Here is a 16,522-nt window from a genome sequence, read left to right on the forward strand (position 1 = left end):
GAGGAGAAAAATAGACTAAGAATAGCACATGAAAACAGCACTAAGTAGTCTTAATGTCTCCCTAAATGATGGACAAACAAGATAGAGCGATTTCAAGTCACAGAGAGAGCCTTGAAAAGTTTGGTTTGGTGCAGAGTTTGTAGTACAAACACAGTGCAGGTAATTCCTTCTGAAACATGCTAGGAAGAGGGCGGGTGCCAGTCTGTGGATTATTTATCATGAGAGGAAAGGTGTCTTTGTTCAGACCTGTGGTCATGGCATGCATGCTTCAAGAAATAATATTTTCCAAAGTGGAGCCTCTTTTGTCTTTTGTTCGGCTTCACATACAGCTACATGGGGCTTAAAATGCGGAGGGAGGGTCAGTCATGCCTCCGGTGAGTGTCTGTTGTTGTGCTTTTGATTCCTCACTCTCCTTTTCTCCTCTTGCTCAGCTTCTTCTTTCTCCTTATCTGTGAAACACATTCACCCACTCTTATCAGTCTTTCATCGAGGAATGGGTAGATAGCCCAGTTGTAAGGAGTGCTTCATCCATGCTCATTAAATATTTTTGATATATTTAAACATATTCGTCCATCTGAAGACTGCAGGCAGTAGAATGGTAGTGAGTTACAGGCTCTCTTTGCCTAGTTAAGGAATATCACCAGCATTTTAAAAGGGACTTTCCATCTAGTCCTTTATGCTGGAAGTTAAGAAAGTGGATAAATCCCTGGAACTGGCCAGTGTAGTTTTTTTTTTTTTTTTTTCCATTAGGCATTCATTTGAGTCACAAAAGAAGAGCTGGATTCAATAAGATATATGCAGGCTGACAAGTGGCTTATTTAACTTAATATGGAAAAATATAAAATAATGGGAACTAGGTCAAAAATGGCAAAAAGGATTAGGGCTTAAATAGAGACAGGCTTCCAGACAGTGAAGGGAAGAGGATCTGGCAGTAATAGTGTCTATAAAGGCTGGCCCATCAGCTTTGCGTCTGGCAGTAATTAGGAGGCCAAAGGAACACTGCATGAATCTGCTGAGGACAGGATGGAAAGGAGAAAGGGTTGTTGGTCTCTGTGGAGCTGGATGACTTTCCAGAGGAAGAGGAGAGCTTGCAGGAGACAGTCCCCCAAGGTGGGAGGAAACAGAAGGGGCGCCTCCTCTTTGGCTCTTTGTGGGTGGTCAGGAGAGAAGACAGAGTAGTGGGTGGAGGGAGTGGCGAGCGGCGCATGAGCTTTCCTCCAGGACCTGTTGGGATTCAGACATCCCCATCCATGATTCTCCAGTATGCCCCCAGTGGGCCTCGTGGCCCACCTCTCACTGCTGATTTCCACCCGTCTCCTTAAAACTAGACTCCAAGGAGTCCGCTATTTAGTAGGGTCTTTCTTAGTTACGGCACCTCCAGCTTCCTTAACATCTTGCTACCAAATCTTTCTCCCCGCCATCCTCCTGCCTCCCAGGGATGCCAAACACACACAGACATGACAGCCTTCTGGACTTCAGCACTGAGTTCTCCGGGACTTGCCAGTCTGTTCTGTTATTTAACCAGGACACATACCAGCTGGGTTTAAGAGTGCAGCTGGATGCCTTTCAAGGCTCATCTGAGCCTCAGCTGCGGTGTATTTTTGTGTGTGTGTTTGTCTACATTAGGGATGCCAGTTCATGCTGGGAAGCTGAGCAGGGATCCTTTTTCTTGAACTTACTCTGCAGAACACCATGTGTAAGGTGGTGTTCAATCATCACTCTAAGACAGTTAGGATTGCTACCAACAGCAGGGGAATGAACTGTGCAAGAAGAAACATAGGCTCAAATAGACATCAGAGCTCTGAAACTGGAATTAAAATGTGGCTCTCTTCTCCAGATTGAGACAAACACACTGTCCTAGGAAGGGGGGGAAAGGCACAGTCCACATGGGGTCTTTGTTGAATCAACCCTCAGCAGGGGTGTGGTGAGGACCTGAGGCCTCTAGGGACATGAGAAGAGCTATCAAACAGCTGAGCTTAGCAAGATCCATACTAAGGGAGGGAAACGAACTCTTGTGGGTCACCTGAGATGCCTGTAGTGTATGCTACCAGGAAGAACTTGGCATTGGTCTACATGTATCTTATTTTTAGGACAATCAAGTTTACATGGACAGTGTGTCCTCATGACTTCGCATGACTGTTTGATACCTAATTATAGAACAGTGGATATTGTAATTTGGATATTTCTTTCATGTTTGTCTTTAGGATACTTCCTAGTAATCAAGATATATTTACATAAGCTTAATCATCCCTTAGAAAACTAAAGTGAATTCACTTAGTCAGAAATAAGCTTTGCTTTGGGCATGGAGAAGTATAGCCATCAACAAAAGAGATATAAATTCTTGCCCTCAATGCTCACACAGTCTTGTGGAGTAATCAAGGAAAACACAAAATAAGGTATTCCATATGGGGAATAGGCATAGTCAAAGCTACGGTTTTTCCAGTAGTCATGTACGTGAGAGTTGGACCATAAAGCTGAGTGCTGAAGAATTGATGCTTTTGAACTGTGGTGTTGGAGAAGACTCTTGAGAGTCCCTTGGACTGCAAGGAGATCCAACCAGTCCATCCTAAAGGAGATCAGTCCTGGGTGTTCATTGGAAGGACTGATGTTGAAGCTGAAACTCCAATACTTTGGCCACCTGATGCAAAGAACTGACTCATTAGAAAAGACCCTGATGCTGGGAAAGATTGAGGGCAGGAGGAGAAGGGGACAACAGAGGATGAGATGGTTGGATGGCATCACCGGCTCAACAGACATGAATTTGAGCAAGCTCCAGGAGTTGGTGATGGACAGGGAAGCCTGGCTTGCTACAGTCCATGGGGTTGCAAAGAGGCAGACATGACTGAGCAACTGAACTGAACTGGATATAAGGTATGATAGATGGTGATAAGTACTATGTAAAAATAAGATAAGAAAGACATGGGTAATATTAGGGAAAGGACTGAATTTGATGTCTTGAAATATCCAGACATCTAGCAAAAAGCAAGCATAATTTTGGATATCTGGGTGATTATTGTCTGTTACCTTTTAGAGACTCCATTTATATGAATAATATCCTTAGGTTTGTATAGTACAGTATAATTTTCAAAATATTTTCATATCCACAGACTGACCCTTTGCCAATTTCACATTGATAAACAATTTGCTCTGGTCAGGCACAGATTTGAAGTGTATTAAATTTGAACTTTACAATACATTTAGGTAACTAAGTGGGGAAATGCCCTTTTCCATCTTTGAATGTCTTGCAGTGAACTGCATCTATCATTCCTTCATGAAACAGAAGAGTGAGATGTCTCTCGAGTGGCCTGGTGGACTCTTGAGAAGGGCTGGAATGAGAAGGAGTCATCGAGGGAGCGCATTAGTGGTCTGTCACATTGCCTTGGCTATTTGTGGTGATCGTCCCACCAGTCCTCCTCCGACATGTACGGGGAGCATGTAAGTGACTGAGAACCCTCGAAGACCATCCCTGTCAGTTATGTAGGGACACTCCATGACCACTGTCACGCCGAGGCCCCAGCATCTCCTCTCCTACTTGGTAGTCAGTCCTCCTTGTGGGTCCTACTTTCACATCAGTGTCCTTTGGTCTAAATGAAGCTCATCCTCCTTTGCTTGCCTCTTCTAAGCTGGCTTCTCCTCTTGAGTCTTAAGTCTTTGTGGATTCCTTAGCTCTCCTTCCCATCCCCCAACATACTTAGAAATCTGCCCTTTCTTCCTGTCCTTTTTTCCAATCGCCTCTGGGCCAGTTCAGGACTTTTAAACTGAACAAACGTCTAAATATTCCTCTCTCTCTGACCACTTCCATTTCCATTTCAACTTTCTCCTCCTTTTCAGCCTCTCATTGTGAGCACCAACTTCATGCTCTAACAAGACCGATCTGAAAATTCCTTACAGGTCCTGGTCTCCATGCACTTGGCTCATCTCCCCTCCCACCAGCCTCCAGTGAGAAAAACCAGTCCCCCTTCTCTTGCCCTTTCTAAATCTGACTCATCCATCAAGCTCTTGCTCAAATGCAGCCTCTTCAAAGATAGGGTTACCAGATAAAATTACAGGACGCCCAGTTCAATATGCATTTCAGGTGAATGAATATTTGTTTACTATAAGTATTTTGCAAATGTTACATAGGAACTACTTACAAAAAAAAATCATTGCTTACCTAAAAGTCAAATTTCACTGGGCATCCTGTATTTTAATTTGCTGATTATGGCAACTCTGCTCCAAGAAGTCTTCTCTGGCCACTCTGACTTCTGTACTTACCAGAGTTCTGTGTTTGTGGAAATGGCTTATAGCATTCATTCACAACCTTGAATCTTTTTACCAGAGGGCAGAGTATAAGTAGTAAGTTAAAAACTAGCAGTGTCTATATTCTGTATTTCAGTGACAACTGAAAACCTACTATGTTCCAGAAAGTGTGGGAGGCAATGTGGATGCAAAGATAAAAATAGTTCTGTCCTCAAAGTTGCCTGATAGAGCAACAGTCCTGCCCGCACACTTACAAGGCAGCATTTGGTGGCCCCTGTGCTTGCTAACCCTGGAGAAGGAAATGGCAACCTTCCCTTGTGGCTCAGCTGGTAAAGAATCTGTCTACAATGCGGGAGACCTGGGTTCAAGCCCTGGGTCAGGAAGATCCCCTGGAGAAGGGAAAGGCTACCCACTCCGGTATTCTGGCCTGGAGAATCCCATGGACTGTATAGTCCACGGGGTGGCAAAAAGTCGGACACGACTGCTAAGGGCTGACTTCCTGGTGGAAGCCAGGTCTGGTAGGATGATGATTGGCAGGGGTGGGTTGGGGGGTGTGAGCATGGGGGAGAGGCGGGAGAAAGGTCTTTCAGGGCAGAGAGAGAAAGATGTGCAGAGGCCCAGGTGAGGGAGAGACGTGGTTATGGCCAGGGAGTTGGAAGAACTTCATTGCTCAGGGGGAGTGTGTCGTGTGAGGAGGCTGGAGGCTTTGGTTGTTAAACATTTCTGAGCGCACCGCTGAAGACGAGGTTCCGATCGTGGACAAAAGCCAGGTCATAACGGTTTTGTGTGTCATGCTTCGCAGGCTGAGCTTTATAAGCTGTGGAAGACTGCTGAACCATTTACAGGAGTGGCACACTCAGATTTCCCTTCAGACCGAGAACTTGGAGCGCGGACTTGGGGGTTCAGATCAGCAGCAGCGAGGCTGATTCAGAAGCAGCGGCAGTGATTCAGGCTAGAGATGCAGCGGGTGATGGACACGTGCAAAAGAGGTGAAGGCATAAATCAGCAGGACCTGTGGCCACACCTGACATAGCTGAGGGGAGTAACGACCGTTTCTGGCACGGGCAGCCTAGGGAAGGCAGAGACTTCCAGTAAGGTAGAGGGGACAGGAAGTTAAGCAGGTTTGGGGTGGGGTGGGGGTTATGAAGCGATCCATCAGAGTGTGTTTGATCTCACATTTGGCCTTTTATTCCATTCGGTTGCATTTTGTAACTCGTCTTTTCAAGTGCTCTGTTCTCTCCCCAGGTGGACTCTGATCTCTCTGAGGTCCTGGACCTTATTACCCCACCTGGGTGAGCCCGAGTGCCTTTAATTCAGGACCACTCGCGGTGCGTTCACCTCCCACATAGGCCACGTGGCGCCCCGCGCCGCGCCCGCCAGCAGCTGCAGCCAGCGTGTCTGCTCCGTTGAGCGTGGCAGGGTCTTTGCGCTGGGACACAAGTTCACCAGGGATGTGTTTCTCCTCGGAGGGAAGCTAAACACCCGAGCTGACCTTGCCCCTTTTGGGAGGGAGGACTCTGTCTCCCAGTGGCCGCAGAGGCTTTGGGTCAGTGGGGTGATGACCCGGTCCTGGGAGACCCTGCTGTCTCCTTGCAGAACCCCATAAATCCTTCCCAAGGGATCGTCCCTCAGGATCAGGAGGGCCCTCCGCATTCCTGCAACCAGTGAAGGCAACATGGACAGGGATTTCTGAGAAAAGTCAATGTGGCGTGAGCATGATCCCTGGGTGTTACTATGCAGCAGAGGAGTCTTTTTTTTTTTTCTTCCCCTCCACTGAATGGTGTTCTTTGCTCTCCAGTTAACTCACGCTCTGGACTCGGTCCAAGTACATTTTGTTTCTTGATTTCCAGCCAGGCTTCTCTCCGTTCTGGTGCATTCTCCGCTTTGCTCCTGTCCTTCCCCAGTCCCGTTCTCTCTTTTTATCAGCATTTCAACTTTTCCGCGTGACTGGGCCCATACAGAGGCAAACCCCACCGGCTTAGGTGGGGCTTCCGCCCAGAGTGAGGCTGGAGGGACTCCGTGCCTGGCGGCCCCTCACCCAGCCACAGCCCACGCGGCAAGGAAGGTCTGCGAGCGGCTGAGGCAGAAAGCGTCTGAACTCTGCCCCCTGCCAAATGATTTCCAGATGTGTAAACTCCAGCCTCCCTCTGTTCTCTGACTGTAGCCCTGCCAACATACATCTGCAGATTGCCAGTGCGCAGGAAACACGAAAGAGTATCTTTCACAACATCTGCTCTCTTTCTCTCGTTCTCCCCCTCTGTCCTCTCAGGCTGCCCCATATTTCATCTCCCCCACCTCCGCCCTTAAATAAATTCATTAAGGAATCACTGCATAGCTCTCCTTCTCCCACAGATGCCAGCTCATCTGTCCTCATCTCCCCATCCCCCCGGCCCCCTCCAAGTCTGTTCTTGTCTCTCTGGACACTTGACCAAAGCACCACCAGACTCATTAAAGAAGCATATCGGACTTGCGGAGGGAGAAAAGAACTGAGTTTTCTCCATGGGGCTGGTGCCAGTCCACAAGCTGTAAGGGTGAGTTTGGCCGAAAGGAGGACAGAGCAGGCCCTGGAGATGAACATGCGTGTCTTCCTAGAGGCTTCGCTTGCTGCACAGCCTGGGGAAGAGGTGAGGTCTTCTTTCAGGGCAAAACTTTTCTCATGGACATTCAGTTTCTTGGAATCAACAAGGCAGGCTCCTGTAAAGTTGGAAGTATGTATGTGCAGAGTGAGTTCCTGACCTCCTCTTATCTCCTGGGGGATGGCACCCATCAAACAAGAGGAGAGAAGAAGACCTATATTTAATCTAACTCAAAGCGGGAGAAAAGAGTCAGTAATCCTTTTAGCAAAGTTGAACAGAATCTTGTTCCTGAGGCCCGCACTCTCACTAGGAAGACAATCTGATCCACCTGGGTAAGACTGTCCTGCCTGATTTGAAGGACACAGCAGAGAAGGGGCGGTGTTTGCACTCTGCTTTAGTAGGTCCCAGCACCTCAATCTCTGGTGTCAGATGAAGCCCTAAGAAATTTGTCTGCATTGTTGCCACCACGGCCTCCCTATTTGAAACAAACAAGAACATCAGCCTCAATTTCAAATAGGGCTTGTTTGAAAACAACAACAACAACAAAAACCAGAGGAGGAGATAAAGCTGGTTCTGGATTTCCTCTCCATCCACCCATGTGTTTCTGTGCAGCTCCCCAAAGACATTGAAACACCGCTGCAGCTACGGTAGCTCCATCCTAAAGAAAGGACAGGACCTGTAGAGCCTGCTCTTTAGCCTGGGTGGCTAACGTAAGGGGTAAACAAAGCTTTCCCTTCTACATGGGAACCTGCCCTTTGGGTAGCTGGACAGCTCTGTTGGGCTTCCCAGGTGGCTCAGTGGCAAAGAATCCACCTGCCAATTCAGGAGACTCTGGTTTGATCCCTGGGTCGGGAAGATCCCCCGGAGAAGGAAATGGCAACCCACTCCTGTATTCTTGCCTGGGAAATCCCATTTACAGAGGAGCCTGGCAGGCTACAGTCATAGGGTCACAAAGAGTTGGACATGACTGAGTGCATGTGTGTGCTCACACACGCGTGTGTGTGCACACAAACACACAGTCATTACTCTGGCAACCTCTTAAGGGTAAAATGCAAACTGTATTTCCAAGTAACATTGCTGATGATAAAAATGACCCTGACTGGTCAGTTTTATCTGGGCTGGGAGGAGCTATGAAAGACCGCACATTCCTGCTAAGGCCACGATTCTTGAGGCCTCCCTGGGTGTGGTGACTTTTATAACGAGGTATTCCTGGAGGGAATGAAAGCTACATCCAGGGAGTTGTTATAGGAGAGGCTACTTTGAGGAGTGAGGATATTCAGCCAGGTTAGCCCACACACCTGCCAGTGTGGCTCTCGCCCCTCGAACCTGAGCCAAAGCTAGTGCGGAAGGGCTGTGCAGGCTGACATAGACTTCCACTGAGGAAGACCCTGGTGCCGCCCTGCTGGCGACCTGTGGGCCTGCCCTACACTGCTCTCAGCAGACCAGTGGTGGCCTGTGATTATCATGTAAGTGTCTAGGTAAGGCCAAGAAGATCCTCTGATGGATGATAGAGAGGGTGTGACTGACTTCCTGTTAATGTGTGACTCCCCTCAGGGGTGATTACCTTTTACAAAAGTAGACTAGTGGGTGGAGAGCATACCTGGGGTGCCCAGTGTGCCTTGCATCACCCCCCCCCCCCCCGGGGCTCATTCTGGCTTCAGCACTTTTCATCCCCCCTCAAATGATAGCTGGGAAGAAAATGCTGCTGCTGCTGCTGCTAAGTCGCTTCAGTCGTGTCTGACTCTGTGTGACCCCATAGATGGCAGCCCACCAGGCTCCCCCGTCGCTGGGATTCTCCAGGCAAAAACACTGGAGTAGGTTGCCATTTCCTTCTCCGATGCATGAAAGTGAAAAGTGAAGGTGAAGTCACTCAGTCGTGTCCAACTCCTAGTGACCCCATGGATTGCAGCCTACCAGGCTCCTCCATCCATGGGGTTTTCCAGGCAAGAGTACTGGAGTGGGGTGCCATTGCCTTCTCCCAGGAAGAAAATGGGTGGTATCTAATTTTGCTTTGCATGTGCCTATCACCTAGAGCTGTTAGAACTGTAAAAATCACACTGGCCTTCTACAGGACCCTCAAGGCTCTAACATCAAAATTCAGGGAGCTGATATGAGGGGTTTCCATTTTCTAAGTTTACCTGTCCCAATTATAGACTCAGTTACTGGAGAAATAACTATGGGTTTCACTGTAACTTGGACCAGGGTGGGAATTTCATTTATCACCTGGTCTCTGTACTTTCTTCTCTAAACAGACAAACAGTAGTAACTGGCATTTATGATTTCTCATAGCAGCCTAAGGTCGAAACAACTCTGTATTCCCCTTTCCCCAGTACACAGTACTGTGGTAAGTGTCCCTAGGTCACTTTGGAGAAAGATTGAGGGAGTGCTCATTATTTATACTTGTGATGGACTGCCAGGGCTCCTCTTCAAGGAGGTGCAGCCTCCCCTTCAGTCAGTGGGCTCTGGTTCTATGGATGAACTTACCTGGGAGCCAGGCAGAGGGCCTTATTTTTTCCATTGTAGTATCTAGCTTCAGCTTTTTTTCCTCTAGCTCTTAAGCTTTTTTCCCCCTTATAAATAGAGCTTAGGAAACACTCCACTGCTGTCCATCCATGCTGCTGCTGCTGCTGCGTCACTTCAGTCATGTCCGACCCTGTGCGACCCCATAGACGGCAGCCCACCAGGCTCCCCTGTCCCTGGGGTTCTCTAGGCAAGAACACTGGAGTGGGTTGCCATTTCCTTCTCCAATGTGTGAAAATGAAAAGTGAAAGTGAAGTCGCTCAGTCATGTCCGACTCCTAGTGATCCCATGGATTGAAGCCTACTAGGCTCCTCCATCCATGGGATTTTCCAGGCAAGAGTACTGGAGTAGGGTGCCATTGCCTTCTCTGTCCATTCATGCTACCCCTTGGAATACCGTGGTCTCTATCAGACATCAGCCTGTGTAAGGCTAATCAAGATTTGGGGCTTTGCTGCAGCAGTGGCTTGAATAAGAGGTGGGGGTTGAGAGGATTTGAAATAGAACACACGTGTGTCTGATGCTCCCAGGCCTGGGCTCAAGACAGAGTCTTTTCTGGCCCCAGGTGATTTCTACCTTCTGGCGTTGTGTAAGCCACTCCCCTTACGCAAGTTCAGTTCAGTAGCTCAGTTGTGTCCTACTCTTTGTGACCCCATGGACTGCAGCACACCAGGCCTCCCTGTCCATCACCAACTCCTGGAGCTTACTCAAACTCATATCCATCAGGTCAGTGATACCATCCAACCATCTCATCCTCTGTTGTCCTCTTTTCCTCCCGCCTTCAATCTTTCCCAGTGTCAAGGTCTTTTCCAATGAGTCAGTTCTTCCAATCAGGTGGCCAAAGTATTGGAGTTTCAGCTTCAGCATCAGTCCTTCCAGTGAATATTCAGGACTAATTTCCTTTAGGATGGACTGGTTTGATCTCCTTGCAGTCCAAGGGACTCTTAAGAGTCTTCTCCAACACCACAGTTCAAAAACATCAATTCTTCGACCCTCAGCTTTCTTTACAGTCTAACTCTCACATCTGCATATCTGAGGTTATAGATATTTCTCCCAGCAATCGTGATTACAGCTTGTTCTTCATCCAGCCTGGCATTTTGCATGATGTACTCTGCATATCAGTTAAGTAAGCAGGGTGACAATATACACCCTTGATGTATTCGTTTCCTGATTTGGAACCAGTCTGTGGTTCCATGTCCAGTTCTAACTGTTGCTTCTTGACCTGCATACAGATTTCTCAGGGTCAGGTCAGGTGCCCTGGTATTCCCATATCTTGAAGAATTTTCCACAGTTTGTTGTGATCCACACGGTCAAAGGCTTTGGCATAATCAATAAAACAGAAGTAGATGATTTTCTGGAACTCTCTTGCTTTTTCAATGTTCCATCGGATGTTGGCAACTTGATCTCTGGTTCCTCTGCCTTTTCTAAATCCAGCATGAACATCTGGAAGTTCACGGTTCACATACTGCTGAAGCCTGGCTTGGAGAATTCTGAGCATTACTTTGCTAGCATGTGAGATGAGTGCAATTGTTCAGTAGTTTGTGCAAGTTGCTTCTAACCAAAGAAGATGACAATATGGAAGGGCTATCACTCCTATGACTAGGTCACCGGAAGTGTTACTTCTGCCTTGCTGGAAAATTCTCTCTTTTGGCTTTGATGATGCAAGTTGCTATGTTGGGGAGACCCACGTGGCAAGGAACTGAGGGTGACCTCTAACCTACAGACAGAGAATAACCGAAGGTTGCGTTCCAACAGTCCCATGGAACTGACTCCGGCAACAACCTTGTAAGTAAGCTTGGATGCAGCTCCTCCCCTGGTTGAGCTTTCACGTGAAGCCCTAGCCCTCTTTGACACTCGAACTCAGCCTCGTGAGAGGCTGTGAAGCACAAGTTCAGTTTGCCTGCACTCCTGACTCGCAGAAGTTGTGAACTAAATAAATGTGTATTATTTTAAGCTGCCAAGTTTTACAGCATTTTTTGATGCTTTTATTTTATATGGTACTGTAGTTGACTAACCATGTTGTATTAGTTCCAGATTTACACAGAGTGATTCACTTATATGCATGTCTCTTCTTTTTCAAATTCCTTTCCCATTTAGCTGGTTACATAATATTGATCAGAGTTCCCTGTGCTATAGAGTAGGTCCTTGTTGGTTACCCATTTTAATACAGGAGTGTGTACCTGGTGTTACTGGGATGACAATCTCTGTTTGCCTGTTCTAGTTTTGCTTTTTAAGGTTTTAAATTTTTTTTTAGAATTGATAAATAATTGGTATATAACATTATATTAGTTTCAGGTGTAAAACATGATTTGTTATTTGTATACATTGCCAAATAATAACCACATAAGTCTAGTTAATATCCATTACCACACATAGTGTTTTTATTCTCATAATGAGAACTTTTAAGATCTTTTCTCTTAGAAACTTTCAAATATGCAATACAGTGTTATTAACTATAGTCACTGTGCTGGACTTTACGTCCCCTCACTTATATTTCTGTAGCTGAGAATTTGCATAGTTTAGCTCCCTTTACCCATTTCTCCCCTCTTCCCAGTCTCCCACCTCTGGCAGTCACCAATCTGTTTTCTCTATCTATGAGCTTGGTTTATGTTTGTTTTCTAGATTCTATGTGTTAGTGAGCTCTTAGAATATTTGTCTTTCCTTACCTGACTTATCTCACATAGAAATAGCATAATACCCTGAGGCCATCCAATTTGTTGCAAATAGCAAAACTTCATTCTTTCTTTGTGGTTGAATAATATTTCTGTGTGTGCTTGTGTGTGTGACATTTTCTTTATCCCTTCATTCACTGGTGGATATATATTTTCTCTTATTCAGTAGGTTGTCTTTTCATTTGGTCAATGATTTCCTTTGTTGTGCAGAAACTTTTTGGTTTGATGTATGACCACTTGTTTATTTTTGCTTTTGGTGTCAGATAAATCATCGCCAAGACCACTGACAAGCTTACTGAATATGTTCTTTAAATTTTAGGGCAATTTGTTGCTAGGATGACCAATAATCAGAGTTTTCCTGGGATTGTTCTAGTTTGAGTACTGAAAATTATGAGTTTTAGTAAAATCCACAGTCCTGGACAAACCAAGATGATTAGTAGCTGTATTTGTGATACAGCAATAGATAATTAATACACATTTGCATCTTCAATATATATTCCTGGAAGTGGCTTTTTGAGGTCTAAACGGGAAATTCATCTAGACTTGTGTTAGATATTTGCAAATTCTCTTTTGTAGGGATTGTAACATTTCATACTCCCATCTGTAATATAAGAGTGCTTATTCCTCCATGCTGTCCTAACAGTTTGTTCTAATTATCTTTTTTTTTGATAATTAAATTAATGTTTGACTATATGTGTAACTGTAAGCTGACTCAAATTAGAATTAAAAAGTACATTTAAACATTAACACTTGTAGAATTAAAGTGTATGATTTATACTTTGTTTATTCCCATAAACTAATTTCACTGAATTCTCAAAGGGAAAGAAATGAACCTAACTGAATATAGTCAGTCAATCATGGGCTTACACAATGTATGTGTGTATCTGTTTGTTCGTTTGTATGTGTCTCTGTGTGTCTTTTCAACCTCCCTCCCCCATGACTTGATTTCCTGTAACTTGTTGATTAACCTTTCAATTTTGCTTTCAGTCTCTTGCTCCAACATTAGAATTATCCCAAATGGCATGTTTAACTTCAGTATTGGAAGATGCGATGTGGTGGAGGGAAGAAAAGATGGTGATTTGAGTGGACCCCCATGTGATTGTTAGCAGATTTGGCAAATTCAGATGCCTATAATGTCAGGCATTTAACTCAAGGGAATGAATACGGCTGGGTTAGGAAGTTGATGAGCTAGATAGCACATGCCGTGTCTAAGCAATCAACTCTAACAATCATGTGGCCATGCAGAAATGCAGGCCCACTGTTGCCATCCCAGTTTTTCAAGATAAACTGAAATTGCAGTTTTAGAAAAATATTTAATTGCAATGTCTTCTTAAAATTAAAGAATCAAAAAAAAAAAAAAAAAAAAGAATCAAAATGAAAACAACCCACAATTTGCAGCAAAATCATGTCTATAGGCCAGCTTTGGCTTGTAGGCTGCCAATCTGGGGCTATGATACTGTGTAGAAGAAGGGGGAAATGAATCAACATTTACTGAACATCTGTGGCTGTTGTTTTCCACCTGATCCTGGAGTAAATGTAGTATCAATCTCATTTTCCTGATGAGGAAACAGAAGCTCAGGGAGGTTAAGTTCATTTAACCATAAAGCCAAGATCATTTAACAAAATTGTATCAGGCGCATGTGCAAGGCTTTAGATGCCTAAATCTCCATTCTTTCCACACTGTCAAACTCAAGTCAGCAGTTCTCCATGGTGTGAATGACCTTTCAGTTTTCCTCAGATAAGGAAGCTGAGATTAGAGTGCAATTGAAGGGACTGCTTGTTCCTCTCAATTTTGTTACCCAGAACAGATGCATTTATGGTTACAATTGTTTCAGAAGTGCCCCTGGACACTGGACACTGGACACTGCACAATGGAGCTTCACCCTGTGTGTGTACAGTGGCTTCCTTTCAATGGGAAGTGCACCCAGAAAGAACTTCACAGTCTTGATTTCCCCTGAACTGGTTTAAACCTCCCTTTTAAGAAACATGGGGGTGAAGGAAACACAAAATTAGATTAGGAGCCCAGTGTAGACGAAAGATTCTGCCTTCTGTCCTGTACCTGGCAGGACTTGTGATCTTGTTTATTATGCTTTCTGTTTATAGTCCTTGTTTCCCCAAACTGCTCCCCCAGGACAGCCTGGGAGGTGGTGCAAATGGAGGGTTTGTAAGGTGCTGTGAATGGGGCTCTTGTAAACACAAGTAAGGCCAAGGAGATTCAGGCCCACAGGTGATCAGTCCTACGGACTGCTGGTCCTCTTATGTTTTATAACCTCAGGAGGTTCTTTATCCTTATTCTTATTTAAATCATTTTTTTAATTCTAGGTATCTTTTTTATAAATTTGCTTTTAATCACTTCACTCAGTTATTTTCCCTATTAATTTTCCTTATTTGGGAGTTTGCTTTTTTTTTTTTTTTAAAGATTTTAGAGTTTACATCTCTCTACCTGTTTTGCAGATTTGTTTTTAATGATCAGAAGAAAGTTGTCTGAATTTTTTAGAATCCATATAAGTCAGCCAGCCTCTACAAAATGCAAAACTACACAGTTTAGTAAGAAAGTGTTTCGGTGCTCTTTGGGTACACCATGTGTGTGTTAAGTCACTTTTGTCGTGTCCAAGTCTTTGCGACCCTATGGACTCTAGCCCGCGAGGCTCCTCTGTCCATGGGATTCTCCAGGCTCAAGAGTACTGGAGTCAGTTGCTATGCCCTTCTCCAGGGGATCTTCCCCATCCAGGGATCAAATTTGCATCACTTATGCCTTGTGCATTAGCAGGTGGGTTCTTTACCACTAGTGTCACCTGGGAAGCCTCTTTGCATACACTGGGTACTAATATAAGAAGATGGGAATTAGTAATAGTAATTTGGATCCTAATGTAATTTTTTTTCTGATTTGGAACAAGTAACAGGGCTGGGTACCTTCTTCGTGCAGTTTTGGGGACATAGAGTGATATGACTTATAAGTAACTTGTACATTTCCATTTATTTACAGATTAACTGAAAAAGAAAAAAAGCAAAGATTAGTAGATTAAAATAATAGGGATTTTTTTAATGATATCGACGCATTTGTTTTCAAGAGAACTAAATCAGGGGAGAGAAATCAGGCTGTCCACAACTTTTCATTTTTAACTTTGTAGTTTTTGGTATTATTTAATAAAGCTAATTAGATCCTTATTTAATTCCAATCAGTTAGGAATCGCTTCTGGCTTCTACTAATAAAGGCTCAAAATAGCAATGGCCTTACAAAATAAGGCCCCTTTGCATTTTATTTCATGTGAAATAGAAACAAGCAGCCTAGAACTAGTATAGCAGCTATATGGTCCTTAGGAACTCAGTCTCCTTTTATCTTTTTTCCTTTTCTATCCTTAGAGCATGCCTTCTATGTTCAAGGTCACCTCACCATCAAGAGATGGCTGTCAGAGCTCTATCCATCACTTCTGCCTTACAGACATCAGGAAGAAGGAAAGCAGAGTGAGTAAAGCCACTTGCATTTCAATTGAATCAGCTTTCTTTTGAAGACCTTTCTCTGCAGCTTTTGCCAATAACGTCTACTTAAATCTCATTGACCACCTGTATCTAAAAGGGATGTTTGGAAATGTGGTTTGTCTATTGCAGAGTCTAACTGTGTAGGTGTCTCTTAGTAAGGACAAAGGGAGGATGGATGTTGGGTGTGCAAGCAGCAGCTTCTACTGTGGTCCCTGTGGTTCTACTTCTTTCTCTGGGCAGGCTCACCGCCGGACGGATGGTGAAGAGTAGGGAACAGCCGAAGCCACAGGGTACCTTGGTCAGTACAATCCAAGAACGATTCACGTAGCGCCTGCTTCTTGTGGCTGAGTTGGGCATATGTACTCATGTCCTTATATTGTCGTTCAGTCAATAGGCTGTGTCTGACTCTTCGTGGCCCTATGGACTATACCACACCAGGCTCTTCTGTACTCCACAATCACCCATAGTTTGCTCAAATTCGTGTCCAGCCCTTACATTATCATATCATTATGATGTTTGTATTCGTTTCCTATAGCCTCTGTAACAAAATAAGAAGCCAGTATACTTGGTGGCTTAAAGCAACAGAAATTTATTCTCTTATAATTTGGGAGACCAGAGTCCAAGATCAGTTTCACCAAGCTGCAATCAAGATGACAGGGCTGTGTTCCTTCCAGCGGCTCATGCCTCTTCCAGCTCTGGTGGCTGCATCACTCTGGTCTTCACGTGGCCTCCACCTTCACACGGCCTCTCCTCTGTGCACCACACAGTTCCTTACTTAGGAAGGTACATGTGATTGTGTTTAAGGCAGACCCAGATAATCCTCGTCTCAAGATGAACTTAATCACACCTTCTCCTGTATTAGGTAATATTCCTTCTTTTGTATATTAGGTAACATTCATAGGTTTTGAGGATTAGGGTGTGGATGTATCTTGTTGGGTGACCATTTGGTCCACTCTGATGGTTGTGGTTTAGTTGCTAAGTCGTGTCTGACTCTTGCGATCCCATGGATGGTAGCCTGCCAGGATCCTCTGTCCATAG

At 44.9% G+C, this 16,522-nt stretch overlaps 1 long non-coding RNA gene across 1 annotated transcript; it reads left to right on the forward strand.

Moving 5' to 3' along the window:
* Nucleotides 1-5,112: 5,112 nt before the first annotated feature.
* Nucleotides 5,113-15,468, forward strand: LOC136146572 (uncharacterized). Its single transcript, XR_010659020.1, has 3 exons — nucleotides 5,113-5,228; nucleotides 5,485-5,531; nucleotides 15,368-15,468. It is a non-coding gene; the product is annotated as an uncharacterized lncRNA (long non-coding RNA).
* The last annotated feature ends 1,054 nt before the right edge of the window (nucleotides 15,469-16,522 follow it).

The sequence above is a fragment of the Muntiacus reevesi genome, chromosome 14 (assembly GCF_963930625.1).
Source record: "Muntiacus reevesi chromosome 14, mMunRee1.1, whole genome shotgun sequence".
NCBI lineage: Eukaryota > Metazoa > Chordata > Mammalia > Artiodactyla > Cervidae > Muntiacus > Muntiacus reevesi.